Here is a 19,079-nt window from a genome sequence, read left to right on the forward strand (position 1 = left end):
AGCTCAGAGCTCTGTGGGAAAATGGTTGGCACTAGGGATATAGGAGGTTCATCTTCCTATATCCTGGTACAAGAGTAGTTCAGTTTAAATCACATTTATGTGTTACAGTGGCCTAGTAAAAGTTTGGATTGAGAACATGTGGAAAGATGGGAAAACTGATGCTCATGCATTCAATCTAGTTTGATCTATTTTACTAACATCGGCATCTAGACGTGTAATACTAGTGGAAACAGCTGTGATTGTAGCAAAAGCTGCTTCTGAAACGTATCAATCCAAAACCCTGAATACAACAACATTTACAGTTTTTCCATTTGTGAAAAATGTGTCAATTTTTGAATTTTACAATCATACGCAGAGATGTTTTGGTCCATCACACAAAATCAAACAAAAGACATGGAAGTTTGTGGTTTGCTCCGTATAGTGCTGCAGCGGTTTAACCAAATCTAACAAACTCGCCTAATTAGAGTTATTTGCTTATCAGATTCCTGCAGTATGCAGTTAATGCCACCCTCTCATTTTGCTCTAGCTTCCAGGATTTTCCCAGAAGACTTTGTGGTAGTTAGCGGATGTCGGTGCATCGAGGTGGAACATGTTTCTGGTGATTGTGGATAACAATTAAAGTAGCTTGTTTAGCAGATTTATCCTTGTTAAACAAAGTTAATAAATAAATAACATAAACCTGCTACTATTGATTTAAAAATTGCAGTGCTTGCATGAGATACAGCACTCGTGTCTCTGAGCAGGGAGTGTGCAGTCTTCTGCACTCCCTGTCTCTATGGTTACACTGACTCATATCCTGATTGGTGTGATGGGAGGATGTGGGTTAACTAATGCTTCCTATGGGAGATTCTGAATGAACTTTGTGTGGTGCTCTGTTCAGACTGGACAAAGGTGCAGAGTGATGGGAATGGTTCACTCACTTAATAAAAAACTGTTTCATCTAATGATTTACATTGTTTGTCACAGATTTATGTTCATTTTTAAACGTGAAGGGTGAGATTTGAGCAAACTTTTAAGCTGAGTCCTATTTCAAAGCTTGCCCCTCAGTCCTAGCTTTTAGCTTCTAAGGGTTCCTGTCATGTCCCAGTTGTTTGCAATTGGGACATGAATATATGTACAGTTTTCAGGGGTTCACTTGTGGGTCCTTTGAGAAATTAAAATATTTTCTTGGTTAACATAGTTTTACTGACACAGGGTCAGAACTTTAAGACATTAATTTTGATTAATTACTTACAAAGACTTTGATGTGTTAAAACGCTTAGAGTAATTTTTCTTTTATAACATACAATGGTTCCGACATTTGCGCGTTTCTGGTACGCCCGTAAATCTGACGCACAAAGCTGCTTCTCTTGTTTCACTGGGAGTTCATTTTTGTTTCATGATTAAATTATCTGATTGGACACTGGAATAGACTATTGCTGTGTTAAAGTTTTGCTAAAAGGAGTTAGCCTATAAGCTAAGCTATTCAAGCCTAAAATAGCATCTTAATGCTAAACATGTAGCAGCAGCACAGTTGTCCCCAATGCTAATGTTAGCCTCCATAGTTCACAAACACTTTACTCCTATATGATGATTGAAGAGTCTAAATAAAAACATTAAATATCTTTGTCAGTTGTTGACTGTGTGTTCTATGACTAAGTATTTTTGTGTTTTTATGATGCAAAGCACTTTGAAATGCCTTGTTGCTTAAATGTGTTCTATAAATAAACTTGATTTGATTTATTTGTTGTTACTTATTCAATAATTAAGCAGCAAAAAAGATTTTTGAATTGAAAATGCTACTTATTTTGTCATTAAATGGTTTTCAATAAATTACAAATAGCTTCATTCAAAATTTTAGTCAAGTCCTACCAGTAAATTAAACAAAAATGTGATTATAAAGACGTGATCCAACTACTTTTTCTGACATCTACGTTACCTCCTGATATCTTGCACCGTTACATTTGCACATGACTCTTTGCCTTGGCTAGTTTGTCTCTCAGCACTTTAACTCTTCATCAGCCTTTCTTCACTTTAACAAAATAAACATTGACTATTGTTTACTGACTGGGACCATAAAACACAAAGGACTATCAGATTTGAAAGCGGGCCGCCCTCAGAGCATTAGGTCACGACCAAGCTGACAACATCCCCACAAATCATCCCGCTCTCCTCCTTCCTGTTCCCCTCCCATGGATGTGTTTGTTTTGCTTTGTCTGGAGAGAGTGCGGTGAGGATCAGGTCCCAAATATCTGTCTTTACTGCCAGGCAGGATGGACTAAACACACCTCCCACATTTCCCTCCGTGTGGAGATGAGGGATGGAGACTGAGCTGTTTCTGTAGGATTCTCTTCACATTTAAACATGACAAACTCACCCAGCAGTGGCGGTCAGTTGTTTCTAAAATGCCTTTTCTACAGCAGCTAACTGAAAAAAAGGCAGCTGTACATGCATGTGCAATGTTTGACCTACCGGTGTAGAACACACTTGTTGATATTCTTGTCCATCATCCATCCATTTTCTGTGCACTCTTGTCCCTTAGTGGGGTCAGGAGGGTTGCTGGTGCATATCTCTAGCAAACGTTCTGGGCGAGAGGCGGGGTCATCCTGGACAGGTCGCCAGTCTGTCACAGGGCAACACAGAGACACACAGGACAAACCAAACAACCATGCACACACACTCACACCTAGGGAGAATTTAGAGAGACCAATTAACCTGACAGTCATGTTTTTGGACCGTGGGAGGAAACCGGTGTACCCGGAGAGAACCCACTGCAGAAAGACCCCGGGCCAGGAATCAAACCCAGAACCTTCTTGCTGCAAGGCAACAGCTCTACCAACACTGTGCAGCCATTGATATTCTTGTGGGAACATTATATAGACAAAGAGCGATAGAGAAACAAAAATTGACAGCTGAGAAAGAAAATTAATAACCTGATGTCGACAAAGAATGTATTTTGAAAGACAAATACATAATATTCTCCAACTTTTTAAAAATATACATTGTGCAGTGATAGTAATAGCCTTGTAAAAACAGGCCCTTGTCCACTTCGAACAAAATTGGTGCCATTGTTCACGACTCTTCCTTCTGTTTGCTGATTGGCTCAGTTAAAATTCAGCCTGAGAAATCGAGTGACATGGGAGAAATGCCAGATGGAAGGGAGATGATAACTGAGTGGAACTGCGTAGAAAGGCAGTTGAGCTTTTGTCTTTACTTTTTATTTTGATAGAGTTCTATCCACATGTGACCGTGTCACTTTTTATATTCTTACATAGAAAAATAAAGAAGCTATGATAAAAGTGATGGTAAAGCTTGTTAGGGGGAAACTGCAAAGAACATAAAAACAATCCCCAATGTTCAGCTCCTCTCAGACCCCCCTGCCACCTCCAGCTGCCTTAAAGCTGATCCAACTATTTTTGGAACATCATGTTTGTCAGCTTGTGTTTGAAACACCTTCGTTATTTCTCCTATCAGTGCCTGAGCCGTGGCAAATGATGTTTAACAGCTATGTCTCAAAAAAGAACCTGAGAGTGCGCAGCATCGGCATTGTCTCTTTGGAAGCTCATTCAAAGGGAGGGAAAAGACGCAGAGTTTCTTTCCCTGCAGCTCGCGTTTGTCAGCGAGAGTTACTTTGGGAAAAATAAGACAGAATTATTCATCGGGAGGATTTTTCGCTCTGACAAGAGCGTCTTTCAGAAACTCCCAGGCTGCGCAGCCAAGGCAGAAAGGTGCCGGCAAGTCTCTTTGCGTATGTACATTATGTCTGATAAATCTGACTTGAGCTCCGCGGGAGGAAAAACATCGCTTCAACTCAAAGCAACAAAAACATACAGACACCCACACTCAGCATTGTGTGAAGGACACAATATCTTTTGTCCTCTGGGTCACTGGCTGTGCTGTAATTGCCCTGATGACAGGAGAGACGGAGAACTTGGCCTTTAGTTAATTCCATCTCTTGAGATCTCAGTTTATTATGAGCCTCATTTTAGCATTCGTGACTTGCATGCTTATTTTAAACTTGACATTGTTTACATATTCTGACAACACTAACCTCAAGGGAGCTTCACTGCAAAAGACACAAAATCTTACCAAGTATTTTCGATCTAGTTTCTAGTGCAAATATCTCAGTACACTTGAAATAAGACAAAAATAACTTACAAGTAACTTTTCAGCAAGATATAGGAGCTTTTTGAAGTCAAGAATTCCATAATATTGAAGAAAAAGTGCTAGTTCACTGGCCGATTATTTCACTAATAACATGGGAACATGGCATGTTATTAGTAAAGTAATCTGAGGCAGTATTAATTAAAATCAACTTTTTTGAGCTTTACATCGTGTTATAATATTATTTCCTTATCAAGAACATACCTGCAGTGTTTCCTTGATTCTTTCATGCAAGTCCATTAATCTCCATGGCAACCATTCAGCTGTGTAAAACGCCTGGGTGGACCTAGCTCCGCCTTCCAGATGCAGCTCCTCCTCAGAGCTGCGTCTTGAGGAGCCATGTTGCGATGACTTCCTGAAGGCGGAGTTTCAGAAAAAGCAGTTTTTTAAAGAAACAGAGACCCAATTTCAAGACATTAACTCACAAAGTTACATTTCTTTTAAGTCATATTTAATATACACAGCATTTTTACAGCAACTGAAGGTACTTTTAATTGTGCTATCAACTGGAAAACACATAATACTGCCCCTTTAAAGAACTATCAACTTAAAACAAACACCTGTATCTTGCTGAAAAGTTACTTTTGAAATGAAACAAAACTAACTCATGTCTATTAGGATATTTGCACTTAGAAAGTAGACCAAAAATACTTGGTAGGATTTAGTTTTTTTGTAGTGTTGTGGTTGCTGACGGAGGAAGGCCTATTAAGATGAAGATGTTGTTCTGACAAAACCTCTGACCTTACACACTTCATCCTGCCACACTGGCTGCCCCAGCCAGGCAGAGTGTGGAAGCTCTATTTTTGGCTGATTGCTGCCTTTCTGTTCAGTACTGTGAATTCAGGCAGCAAATAAGATGCCACACGGCAAAGGTCGCGAACCAGACGGGGAAATATGCTGCTTGTACAGCCGACTGTCCCCTCAGGAAACTCAACAGACAATTTCCCACTGGATTTTCTCCAGCTGGACACCACTACATTTATGAGCTTCTTGCTGCTGCACTTCCATTACATGGAGCTTTTACCATCAGAGATTTTCCTGTGAAGTGCATCACCCAGGAAGCAGTTTAATCTGCACTGACGCAGCTGCATGATAAGAATAGATGAAGATGCAACAGACAGCTGACTGGCACGATAAATGACCTCATAAATCCACCCCACTACTGGCTGCTGGCATGTGTGTGTGTGTGTGTGTGTGTGTGTGTGTGTGTGTAGGTGTGTCTGCATGACCCCAGGGAGGTAAGTTAGTGGTCATAATAGCATTGGTTGCTAGCTCGGTATCTGCCCGCATTCCTTCGTGAGTCGAAACAGCACAAACACATTCCCTGCCACAGAGTACAACTTGAGAGTTGTACTTAGAGTGGTGTCTTATTTAATTATTACCCAGCATGCACTCTGATCATGTCTGCTGGTAGCTGTTTCAAAAATATGGCTCAGACTCTGTTCTGTCCCAGAAGTTCAGAGCAGAGTTTGGCTGTTTAGGTAGGAAGTTAAAATCAGTCTAAATATGAAAATCATTATGGCGTAACTGCAAACCTACCCAGGTAAAAAGAACAAAAAAATCAGAGAAGCACTAAATAGATCTGTGGTTACTGTAGATGAGCTGCTCAACTCAGAGAATATTAAGGTCTCTGGAGACTCTTTACTTTATTTGGAGTGTTGAAATTGGCTCTTAGGTGACAAATATGGCGTCATCTTGTACACATGGAGTCGTCTTCCTCCCCTTATTGACACCAGGGCAGCATTGAACAACTTCACACAGAGGCCTGTGTGGTTTGTTGTTGGATTGGTCAGACGTTTGTTGCTGTGTCTTGTGGTCCAATATGAGCTCATTAGCAGAGCTCTGTAGAGCTGGACTTCATGCTAGTGAGGCAGTTTCACCATTTAATTCAAGCGTTTAGGACAAGGGACAACTCTACCAGTTGCAGGACTCTGGCCCATGAGGACTGCGGTTGAGAACGCTGCTATAGACTCTTTCTGAAGAACTTCAAATTCAAAAATACTTGGTAACATTTTATTTGAAGGGGGGTGAATAAGACTGTCATGACACTGTCATAAACATGACATAACACCTGTCATGAACATGAATAAGCCTTCATGAATATTTATGACTGTTGTCATAAAGCGTCATTAAATGTTGTTGTAACTCATTCATTTAGATTCAAAGAGTTACTGACGATGGTGATGGCTGTTGGGAGGAAAGATCTCCTGAAGCAGTCTGTACTGCACTGAATCTGAAGAAACCTCTGACTGAAGATGCTCTGTCTTCCCAAGACAGTTTTGTGAAGAGGATGGTCAGGGTTGTCCATCATTTTCTTGATCCTATGAAGAATCATTCTTTGCATAATCATCTCCAGAGATTCCACAGTCGTCTCCAGAACAGAACCAGACTTCTTTATCTGTTGAACCTTTTTAAGTCCTGGGCTCTGATGCTGCTTCCCCAAGAGATGACGGCTAGTTCAAGCTTGTCCAAGCACATTTTTGGCTGGAATAAAGTCACCAATTACCCAAACTATAGACTAAATATATAGCCAGGGTCTGTTCAAAGAAGAAAGATCTCCTCCCTCACCATTGTTTCCCTTGGCGGCTACAAAAAAGAAGGCTGCCTGCTAGAAACTGAAAGTGTTAATGCAGTACATTCTGGGATTTAAAGTTTTCTATCAGTCTCTTTGTTCTCAGTGTTTAGCTCAGCTGAATTCGCGACTTGCGTCAGTGAACAAGTACTTTATACTTCATGTATATTGAACCTAATGTTGAAATGTAACATTTGAGTAAATCTAGACTCTCTCACATAGACAGCGGTTATCTGTTAACTTGGAGGATACCATCGGAGGAATCCTGCGGGCCAGTGGGCAGGATCTGATGAAGCAGCCGGAACGAAGCTTGAGCAGGCAGTGGGAGTGATGGGGAGGAGATGAAACGAACCAAGAAGTGATGCTGCCATGAAAAAGATGAAAATGTGTTAGAATGAGAGCAAGCATACAGAGGCGAGAGCTGAGAAAGTTCTTCTTCCATCAGCGCCTCACAGTAGAGGAAGAAGAAACTGTTCCTAATCCAGTCAGGCAAACTGATTAGCAGCTCATTAGAATCAGCTGCACATAGTAATACACTTCCTAAATTAATTTGGCCTTATTGTCACAAAACAAACGAGTTTGGACAAATAATTCCAACGCCACTGGTAATCTAATGTTGCTCAGAATAATATTTCTCCAAATAGAATCGTGTTCCCTCAAAGCAACAGCTTCTTGTTAAAAACAGGATGTTGACACTTCTGATCTATTTCTGCTGAGAGAGCAGTAGATATTCCTTATTCTGCCTCGCAGCAATCCTGTGCAGCAGCAGATGCAAAGTAATGCTGACTGTCAAATGACTAGAGCAGCACTTGATGGCTCAACCTCATTCCCACGGGTGTGTTTAGTTTGTGGAGTGCCCATCTGTCTGCAAGTAATGGGGCGTTTCTGTCAAAATGTTGAATGCGGCACCTACAGGTAGTTTGACTGGGAGAGCTTTATTGTGCTGCAGCGCGCTTGTAGAGGGAAAGTTTGGATCAATACGTTTATTTGGGTTTTTTTACTTCGAGGAACAGATCAATATCACTTTCACATCTGAGCAAAGAAGTGCTGTGCACAGGCCATTAGATGCAGATAGTGTAACGCTCAGACTAGCAAAGGTCACCTCTCTGGTGTCATGTCCAACCTTCTGAGATTGTGACTCATCTGGGCTGGTTGTCCATCTGTCCAATGCAAAGCTTAACTAAAGGGGGGAACCTGTTCTTTAAAGATCAGGCACAAATTTCAGACTTACAAAAAAACGCATAATATCCGGAAGAGAGTTGTGGAACAACTTCAAGATTTCAGCTGCCGCATTCATCTCTTCTTTGGAGAGTCTGGACTTGGAGTGACCCTCACAAAGCTGGGATTTCAATCAATCAATTGGGGTTTTTTGGATAGCACATTTCAGCAACAAGTGCTTTATATCATAAAAACACACAAATAAAAAGTCATAAAATAACATACAGTCACCAACTGACAAAACAGCAAACAAACATTGCAGTTTGCCGAGTGTCATCAAAATTATCAATACATGTCGTATACGTTGTTTTTAACCTGAATGTTGACTCAAATCTGTTAGACCAGTGTTTCTCAACATTCTTTGGACCAGCGTCCCCCTAGCCTTTATCCAGGTCCCTCACCGCCCCCCACCAAAGAATTTGTAGGCTACTTTGCACTGACCATTATTTTATCATTAATATTACTATCACTATTGTAGATGTTTTGATTTTTATGATTGTTTCTTTATTTACCATCAAAAGTAATTTCCCAGAGAACAAAAAAGACATTGGGAATAGAAATTATTTTCACAGGTGTCTACGGAAAATGCAATGAACATTCAAGTTAAAACTGTTTGTTTTTTACGTTTAGCTACACAATTTTGTTTCACATTAAAGGAATTCAGCTAAAGCATCCAGGCTTCTCATTTCCCCCTCCATTCTTCTGTTTGCTGTCTGTCTGCTAGCTTGTTTAATTCTGTACTGCTCCTTCAGAACCTGCTTGGTAAACATGATGGTATCTCTGGAGCTGCTGGAAGACAAGCCCCCACTTCCACTCAAACCCACAGCGGTTGGTCCCTCTAACACTGCATTGCAAGGTGCCACAAGCTCCACATGGTTCCTCCTTAGTTTCACGCAGATGTTGTGTGCTTAGGTGTGGTTGGCGGCGCCACCCTAACAGGTGTTGTACATGACTGCAGAACGTTTGGAGAATATTGTATCCAGATGCTAAGTGCGTCTGTCTCTGTGCGTTTGCCATAAACCTGCAATAAACAGTTTTTACACACACAACCAACAGCTTGGAGGCAGACTGGCCAACATGTGCTTACTGCGTACGTACCAGGAGTAGTGGCCAATGAAAACAAAGCAGGAAGTACACTCTTTACACGTAATATGTAAAATTTACAGCAGTTTTAATTCTGTACGTTTAACTTTGAAACTATCAGGTATAAATGCTAATTAGTAATGTTTTATTTGTGCTCGCAAAACATAAGTTGTAAAACTGTATGGCTAAGTGGCAGCTAGTGTGGATAGTCCTGTCTGTTGCTTCATAACTAGCAGAATAGGCTATGTTGACTATGTCGCTGAGGTTTTCTTTTTTGTTTAGAATACTCTGCGACCCTAGACATTTGTGCACCCACCATGGTTTCCTCGGACTCTCCAACGTTACATCATCAATATCGCCGCCATCCTCCCCTCCAAGGTCGTCTTCACCAAGACTTCCCTCAACGTCCAGATCGGCTGCTGCGGCTTCCACTTCATCCAGCTCAACACACCAACATGTGTTTCTTTAATCAGTTCATCTGATTCGGGATGCGGAACAATAAGCACCTTAAACTCTAGCTTCCTCTTACTTATTTAAATGTTTATGAGTTAGCAGACGTCACTAGCTGTAGCTTGCTAGCTAGTTTTCTCTCTATGTTTCTGAAAAGTGGTCGTATCTTTCCGCCTCCGGTCAACCGGGTGCCGACAAAACGGTCAGGAACTATTTCTCCTGTTTCGTACATATCGGTGGCCATGAGCCTTGCGCTGAGCTCCAAGTTATTTATTTTATTTTGGGAAGACGTCAGTGGCTGTTCAGTTCATTTTCTGTGTGTGGAGGATTGGCGAGCTGACACAGAGCTCCATGTAACCAGGTAGGTAACCAGCGAGTACGGGAACTACTGAATTCCCTTACCTTATCGCAGATAGCAGCTAATTCTGTGAAATTCAGTCCAGTACAAAATGTTAACCCACTGACCAGCTTCTTTGTTTTTATGGCGGTTCAGCCATGTTTGCCTTCACCTTTACAACTTGTATGTCTCTGCTCTGCATGCGTGATGGCAGGGTGACATTTGCACCATGAAATTAGCATATCACTAGAACATTTATTTTCCCAGATCAGTTTTTTACACCGGTATTATTGTGAACAATATGATATGGCCCAGGTGTAAAATTCCAGTCCTGGAGGACCACTGTCCTGCAACATTAGATGTGCTGCTGCAGCACCACACCTGAATACAATAATTAGGTGATTAGCAGGACTCTGGAGAATATATCTACAAAATGAGGAGGCAATTGAGCCATTTGACTCTGGTGTTTTGTACCTGTGGCATATCTAAAAACTGCCAAAATGTTTTTTCTTTGTCAGTGTGTCATGGTGGTGATTGAAGCCTGTTATGAAGACTTCAACACATTTCTTCAGACGGGTTGGTGCGACTTTTAATGCTGTCCAAATTTTTTTCTATAAGCTGACTAATTTCTTTAGTAATTATTTCTGACTTTTTAATGCTTTATCTTGTAAACCAGGTGGACAGAGTAATTTGAATTACTATGGTGACACACACAGGTGAGTCTGATTAGATTGGCTCACACTACTTTTTAAAATATTTATTTATTATCCTAATGTTTCTGCTATATTTCTTGTTTTTCCTTCCAGGCTGGAAGTCTTCCTCCTTCATATTGGTGAAAACAAGAGCAGCACCAAAGACACTTCATCAGTGACCACAAGACCATCCATGGCCGCTTCCAATGAACTTTCAAAGCACACTTCACCTTCAGTGCAAAGTACCATGAATGTATGACCTTTGTTGTATATTGCTGTCAGTGCTGTTTGATGTTTTGAAATAAAAGTAGATTATATTCTGCGAATGGTGCTGGTGTTTTTGTAGCATCTAATGTCTTAAAATGAATTTATAGATTATTGATGGCCAGTAGTTTCTGGGGAAAAAAAGGTTTTAATTGCTCTAGGCTTTTATTTTGTGGTATATTGACAAAAAAAAAAAGTGAGTAATGAGAAGGGGAAGACCGGGAAGCGAACCCACGACAGCCGCATTGAAAACTAGAGCCTTCATATGTGGGCTGTGCTTTACCCCTGCACCACCACAGCATGCCCTGCCAGTAGTGTTTCAAAACTCAGATTTCTATGTTAATGTATACTTTACACCATTCTGTGTTGGATTAACACATTCATAGTGTTAACTTTTGACAATATACACTAGTTTTGGGGTAAATTAACACTGAAGTGTATTTGATTTCAGCTACCGTGAGTGTTGAATCAACTCTCACAAATGACACTTTCAAAAGTGTAACTTCTACACCATCCAGTGTGGACCTATATAGACACCTTAAAAGTGTAAAATTTAACTCTGAGTTGATGGAACACTTCCAAATTTGCTGTGTAGTGTGTGGTGGAAAAATATTTCCACATGTGGCTAGTTGCCACAGTGATGAAAATCTCAGTACTCCTGTCATGTAGACTCCCTGGCATTCCTTAACAGATATTCCAGAGGAGAACCTTTCCATCCACCACTGCCTGAAGAATCACAGAATGCCAGCCTTTGAAGTTGAAAAAGTCATTGTGCTTTTGTGTTAGACCTATGATAGTATACTATGTGTATGGGAACCACACACTGTGTTCTCAAAATGTCCTGCCATCTCTTTAAATCTGTCTGGATTTGGGATTTTAATCAGTTCAGGTGCTCATACAGTTTGTGCTACAACACAGAACACTGTTGTCACACTCATTCCAAACAGATGTCCAGTGCTCTGGTACTCACCGAATGTAGTGGTACTTTCTGAAGGTCGTATTTGTCCGCCCCAAAACAGGACGTAATCTTGTGCACAGGTAATTTACTGTGTCTTCAGACATCCACAAGTTCTGGAGCCACTGTGCATCATTGAATCCTGGAACAACATCAGACAATAACAACAGACCGACAGCCTCTGTAGGGAGATGGTCAGGCCAGGCAGTGCAAAAAGGCCTTTAAGGAACTTTGAGTGTGACACATAATACCTCAGCCAGACCAAAACAATCCATTACTTTCTTTTGGCACTCTCACTGGTTAAAGGTATATTAAAAAAATCCTCTGCATTCGGTTTATTTGGTGATGCTTTGAAATCTGTGAACAAAATTTTTTTTCCTCCCTAACACCAGCACTGCTGTGAAGACTTGACTCTGACACAAACACTGCAATAACCTTCACTCAAACTCAAAGGCTTGTGTTGTTCATCTGTCCCCTGTGATGTTTTCCTTATTAAGTTTATTACATGCCATCACTTTTATGAGTTTTCCCCCCAGTGATTGGGATAATAGCTTTATCGTAACACAGGAATGTTTTTGTAAGAATGCACTTTGAAAGGCGTCCACCAAAGACAGTGTAAACACAAGACGTCAACAAGGAGATTATGATAGGCATGATGGTCAGGTAGAGCTGCCCATGATTTCACTGCAGATCCCTTAAGGCAGTAACGTTTTCTGCACACGATGCTGGTTTATTCAAGTCACATCGATGTTGACGTGCATATTCGTCCAATATGCCTGAAGGAAGTCCAGCAGATTTTCATCTTAAAAGTTTATAAAACAAATGAGTTTTAAATGAGAAATCAGTGAAGCAGTGTGGAACGGAGTGAAGTTGTGAATATGCCCCCAGCTGCGATTCCGTCTCATCTCTCCTGGGTCTGCAGAGGTCAAAGGTTCAAAACACAATGGGTTGTGGGAAGTCTGGTGCTTGGTTTTTCTGAAATCAGCTGTTTTAGAAAGTAGGTCAAAATATTCTCCCAGGAAAAAAAAAGTGAAAACTACAGCAGTTTCCAAGCAAACCAATCCATTCTCACGTTATTTGTACATATGCAAAACATAATAATTATCAAAAACATTTTAATGGACATTCTAGTAAAATACAACTAGTTCTCTTCATCGTTATGTTTGCTACAAGAAAAGTTTTACTTTTATGACTTCAGTGCATACGTTTTAATCAATAATTGTCTTGAATGCTGAAAAAAATAAATAAATATATATATATATATATATATATATATATATATATATATACACATAGCAAGAAAATTTTATGACTAAATATAGCAGACATAACCTACTACATGATGTTAATAAACGGATAACTTCTGCAAGTATTTTCCGTATGCATTTTCATTATCCATAGAATTGTGTGGATTGAAATTAATCAAATAAATTTGACTAATGGAAACAAAACAATTTCGAAAAAGCTCACCTTTTTGGATAATAAAGTTCATGCCCAAGGATGAGGTAGTTTTTCGGCAGAATTGAAATAGATGTATTTCCCAAAACTGCAATGGAAACATTTTTTTCACACGTAATCACCAGCTGGATGTTACTTCTGGGAAAATGCATCACACGGTTCATAAGAAAGTTGCGTTTTGAATGTGTTGAATTCATAGCTCTTCTGTAAAATCACAGACCACTATTTCCCCAAAATGCATCATACCTAGCCGCTCCCAAGAAAAAGGGGCTTGTCGTTTCAACCCCTGAATAAGATGCTGGCGTTTCCTCTGACTGGCTGAAAGATGATGATCACAATGGCTGAGTTATGAATATGTTTACATCTGTCGCTGCCATGATTTTAATGACTTATAAGCTCATTTGTTTTCATTTCTTTTTTACTGGAAACAGCAATTGCGAAATTTTAGTTTTTTGACATTAGTGTAATACTTAAAAGGTTTTCGCACATTTAGAATAGAAGCACAGCTACTACTGTGATTTGAGGTGCTTTCACACCGTCTTATATCTTCTGACAGCAACATGGTGTCTCACGCTTTGTCCTTGACAAAGTGCACAAAGTGCAGAATCCACTTTCGTATGTTTCAGCATCAACGTCATTTTCATGCATGAAAGTAAACCCAGAAACAATGATAATTGGTGTGTGCACCACCTTAACTCACAGTTGGTTCAGTAAAGTCACTCTAATCAAAGGTGTCAGGTGACTTCACCACTTTTATACCTTTATTAAAAAGTTCCAGTGTTTGCAGCAGTGCTGAGTAGGAGCGAGCAGCAGCACAGCGAAGGCCTGAGGCCCAACCAGCTGTGTCTGGGTGAGGTTTGGCCCCAGGCTGCACCTCTGTCCTGACAGCGTTTTATAAGCACCATGAGTGTCTGAAACATCTCTGTCTGTGGTGATGTCTGCCAAAGGTTGCATGAAGACACACTGAAACGATTTGTGGCACAGATGTTTCTACAGTATTACCTCATTTTGAAACATAACGAGCAGAAGGATGGCACAGTGAGAGAAGAGAAGAGAAGAGAAGAGAAGAGAAGAGAAGAGAAGAGAAGAGAAGAGAAGAGAAGAGAAGAGAAGAGAAGAGAAGAGAAGAGAAGAGTTATTTAACTGTTGAGTATCTGGTTTTAATGTGCGGTACAAGTGAGTACACGCCAACTGATTTGTCAGCAAACCTTTATCTTCCTTTCAGAATTAATCATTACTTTGGAATACTATTCAACAAATTGCAATTTATGTTTGCCAATTTATTTTGTAACCAGGTTGCTGTGTATTGCAGACTTCTGCCCAGGTCCCTCTTGAAAATAAGATCTAGATCTCAACACGGTTTACCTGGTTAAATAAAGGAAATTTAAAAAAATAACAGAATGTTTCTTAAGACATTCTTTCAAGATCATGTTGCAAATCAAGCAAATGAAAGCCTCAGTCTACGATCACAATGCTGGCAAAAATATCACAAAGTGACTGGCCAGATATGACTCTTGGCATATTTTTATGGCAGTCTGAGCAGCACAAATCTGATCAATTTAATCAGAGGTCTTTCTACACACCTGAGGCTATATTCTCACACCAAGCATTTGACTTTTTCACAATAGTCTCAACGATCCCACTCAGATCTTTTTCACCCCTAAAAAAAATCCTATTTGTGCCTCTCATGAGGTCCTACATCAGATACATATCCATTGATGTCAAAGCTTCCGTCTGAACGGTTGCATCGCATTTAGATCTGACATTTACGTCATTGCCGTAAGACACACATCTTGATTCTCTACAGAGGTTGTAGTTAATGTGCCACTAAAAGCCGTTTATTCTTTGTGCTATGATTTTGTTTTCTCGGCTGCCATGGCTGAATAGACGTGAAAATGGATCCATTCTTACTGCCGTAAACGGAGCGCTGCAGAGTGACGGATACAAAAACGGCAAAGGTGGAAACAAGTATGAACAACAACCTCAGAATGGAGGCGTGTGGCGGCCATATATTACATGTGAAGTAATCTAAGTCTTAGATTAATATTTATATTTTAAAATTATAAGCTTAAAATGTCAGTTTTCTTCATAGTTTTAGTGTTAATATGTTAATATTCATTATTATTTTGATATTCAAATATTTATACAGTTTTTCTTATTTATGCTGAGCACTTCATATGCCTGTTATGAAGCAACTTTCATAACTAGCTTATAGATAAAGAAAAGAAAGACAAAGAAAGAAGAAAAATATATAAACGAGATTTTAGTTCAGGAACAATACACTAGACAAGCATTTAATCAATCAATCAAATTTTATTTGTATAGCACATTTCAGCAGCAAGGCATTTCAAAGTGCTTTACATAATTAAAATAAAAACAGAAATAAACAGTGAGAAAGAGAAAGAGATTTTAAAAAAACATTAAAACCTGCACCCCTTTAGGACTTCAGTTAAACGTCGTTTAACTGGGATTCTAACCCTCAGGGACTGAAAACGGGATTAAAACGTAGAAAAGAAATAAAAAGAAATTAAAAACATTAAAGACATAAAAACATGGAAGACATCAAAACCCACTCTAACCCTAATTTAGCCAAAAGCAACTCTAAACAGTTGGGTTTTAAGTTGAGATTTAAAGGCACCCAGTGTTTCAGCTGTTTTACAGTTTTTTGGAAGTTTGTTCCAAATCTGTGGTGCATAGAAACTGAATGCTGCTTCTCCTTGTTTGGTTCTGGTTCTGGGGATGTAGAGCAGAACCAGAACCAGAAGATCTGAGGGGTCTAGACGGTTGGTACAGCAATAACAGATCTTTAATGTATTGTGGTGCTAAACCGTTCAGTGATTTATAAAATAACAACAGTATTTTAAAGTCTATTCTCTGAGCTACAGGGAGCCAGTGTAGGGACTTTAAAACTGGTGTTAGTTTCTAACGCATCGATTGCACCAGTTTTCCACACAATCCAGTTTCATAAAGTCTGGATTGGCTCTCAGTATGTCTGCAGTCATGACAGTTGCTTGTCTTCTGCATCTATTTTTGATTTGAAAGTTAAAAGATGATGAAGTGGAGGCATTAGAGAGAACTCATGACTTGTTTTTATTTAGAACAAGTGTCTATCAGCAGACAGGTGTCTCAGCTGGACCTCATTCAAACATTTACAGCTGGCCATAAGCTGCACCAGCTAGTAATCAACTGCCTCTGTTTTATGTGTGATCGTGTCCTGGAAACATGAGTCATGGGACTAAATGTGAGTTAATTTTCAACCTAGAGTAAAGAGACGGCTGCAAGCGATAACAGCGCTGTGCACAGTGTGCCTCGTAACAGCCGGAGCAGGAACGCTTCAAACAGAAAGACATGCACACAGTTTTTCTATCTGAAGGTAAATCAGATCAAACTTCTCTCTTTTGCTTTACGTGTTTTTAGAATTACCAAAATCATTCTATTTGCTCAATGCCACAATAAGGAGAGAAAGAATATCATGGATTTATTTATTAATTTAACGTCTTCAAAATTTTTAACCAGTGAGGGAAAGCCCAGATGACCTTGTGACCTTGTGAAGATGCAGGCTGAAGCTGATGAGACAGAGTGAAGCACATCCTGTTCTGACGTGGACTGAAAGGCCTCTCAGAGAGGAAGAAGTCATCACTCCAAAGGAATCATTAAAAAGACAGACCGCAGCTTGCAGAGGAACAAAAACCTTCATTTTTGGAGAAATGTCGTTTGATGAAACTGCAGTGGAGCTGCTCAGTCATAATGACCATTGTTATATTTGGGGGAAAAAAACAACAAAAAACAGGAACAATTGTAAACCTGGGAACATCATCCCAACTATGAAGTATGGGGGAGGCAGCAGCATGTTGTGGGGCTGCTTTGCTGCAGGAGGAAATGGCACACATCCTAAAATAGATGGTGTCATGAGGAAATGTGGAAATACTGAAGCAACATCAAAAGATATAAGACAAGAAGTTAAAGCTCAGATGCTAACAGGTCTTCCTAATGTACAATTACCCTCAGCATCCAGTCAGAGTGGTTTAAAGATCACAAAGTCATTTAGTTATGTAGATGATACACAGCTCTGCATTACGATGTCATCAGGTGACTCTGAACCCATCCAATCACTGAACAGATGTTTAGAACAGATAAATGTGTGGATGTGCCAAAACCTTCTCCAGCTGAACAAAAACATAACTGAAGTTATCTTTGAACCTAAAGATGAGCGAACTAGAGTCAACGCACAGCTTCAGTTACTGCAGCTGCAAACTATAAATCAGGCTTTAATCTGGGTGTAGTGATGAACTCTGACCTGAACCTTCAGAGACACATAAAGGCAGTTACAAAGTCGGGCTTCTATCACCTGAAGAACATTCCCAGTACTGAAGGAGTAATGTCCCAGCAAGATCTGGAGAAACTCATCCATGAACTTATCTTGATTACAACAACTTCTTCTTGTCATTTAATAATGTAACATTTTAAAGACAGAGCACATCACCCAGTTCTAAAGTCCCTACACTGGATCCCTGTAGCTCAGAGAATAGACTTTAAAAGCCTGTTGTTAGTATATAAATCACTGAACGTTTTAGCACCACAACACATTAAAGATCTGCTGTTGTTATATCAACCTTCCAGAACCTCTCAGATCTTCTGGTTCTTCTCTTCATCCCCAGAACCAAAACCAAACATGGAGAAGCAACATTCAGCATCTAAAAGGACTACAAATCTGGAACAAACTTCCAGAAAACTGCAAAACAGCCGAAACACTTACGTCTTTTAAATCAAGGCCAAAAAGCCATTTCTGTAGAGTTTCCTTCAATGAACAACTGTCTAGCACATCAGTCTGTTTTTAAACTTGTCATAATTTTTTCCCCGCTTTGCCACTGTAATAAAATGTCTTTTTTTGCGTGTGTGTTGTTTTATTTTTCTTTTAATCAAGTAAAGCACTTTGAATAGCCTCGTTGCTGTAAATGTGCTATACAGATAAAATCGTCCTGCCTTTCCTTGGAGGCTGGGTGACCCGCCCTGCAGTGTCCTCCTCCTGGATCTCCATTTCAATTCAGTACTAAGGAGACATAGGGGATTGGTGTTGGGGTGGATGAGACTCTGGTATCAGCTACCAGTGGGGGTCTCCCATACTCTTTTACTCCCACTCCTGCTGCTCCTGGTCAGCAGGGACTGAAGGTGTGGGTACAGCCTGGAGGTGTCTGAATGTGTCATTTGCGTTGTTAGGATCCTGAAACAGTAGGAGTCTCTGCTTATCAACGTCTGTTGCTTCTCAGCCTCTCAAATAATAAGTTCCTAAATTTGATCAACACAATCATTTTACTTATGCTGAGATTTCCACAAAACTTTTTATTCCACAAGAGCTTTTACATGTTATCTCTGAGGATTGAAAACTTAACTTCTTTTTCTATATGATCATAATTCCTTTTGTCAGTGGGTTAGACTTTACGTTAATATTCATAAAGAAGTTTTTTTTTACATCCCTTTCTTCTTTGTATTTTATTTCATATTTGCTTAATTAACCACTTATTTGTAACATATGAATAACATAAAGTACATAATATCCAGAAACTCCATCCCTCCATCTATCCATCCATCCATCCATGGATGCATGCATGCATGTATGCAGCAGATACCTAGCTAGATGGCTAGCTAGCAAGCTGGTTAATTCTTGCTGGCTGTCTATCTCTTGCTAGCTAGCAACATGTTTGAAGTCCATGTGACAAAACATGAAAAGATTTAAAGGTTTTTTAGTATTTTTGCAAGGCACAGTATGTTTTTATTTTGTGGTATTTTTTGCTTGTTTTGTAGTGATTAATTTATATTTATTTATATTTTTTTGCTGCAGCCACAAACACATTTAGTCAAACTCTGCTGCTTCTGTGTTGCAATCCCAGTGCTGGGATTAAACCCTCA

General features: G+C 39.8%; 1 long non-coding RNA gene across 1 annotated transcript; it reads left to right on the forward strand.

Annotated features, from left to right (window-relative positions):
* The first annotated feature begins 10,323 nt into the window (after window positions 1–10,323).
* On the forward strand, window positions 10,324–10,821 carry LOC103462239 (uncharacterized). Its single transcript, XR_533304.2, has 3 exons — window positions 10,324–10,379; window positions 10,480–10,519; window positions 10,610–10,821. It is a non-coding gene; the product is annotated as an uncharacterized LOC103462239 (long non-coding RNA).
* The last annotated feature ends 8,258 nt before the right edge of the window (window positions 10,822–19,079 follow it).

This window comes from Poecilia reticulata, chromosome 3, assembly GCF_904066995.2.
Source record: "Poecilia reticulata chromosome 3, P_reticulata-male-v2, whole genome shotgun sequence".
In the NCBI taxonomy this organism is placed as follows: Eukaryota; Metazoa; Chordata; class Actinopteri; order Cyprinodontiformes; family Poeciliidae; genus Poecilia; species Poecilia reticulata.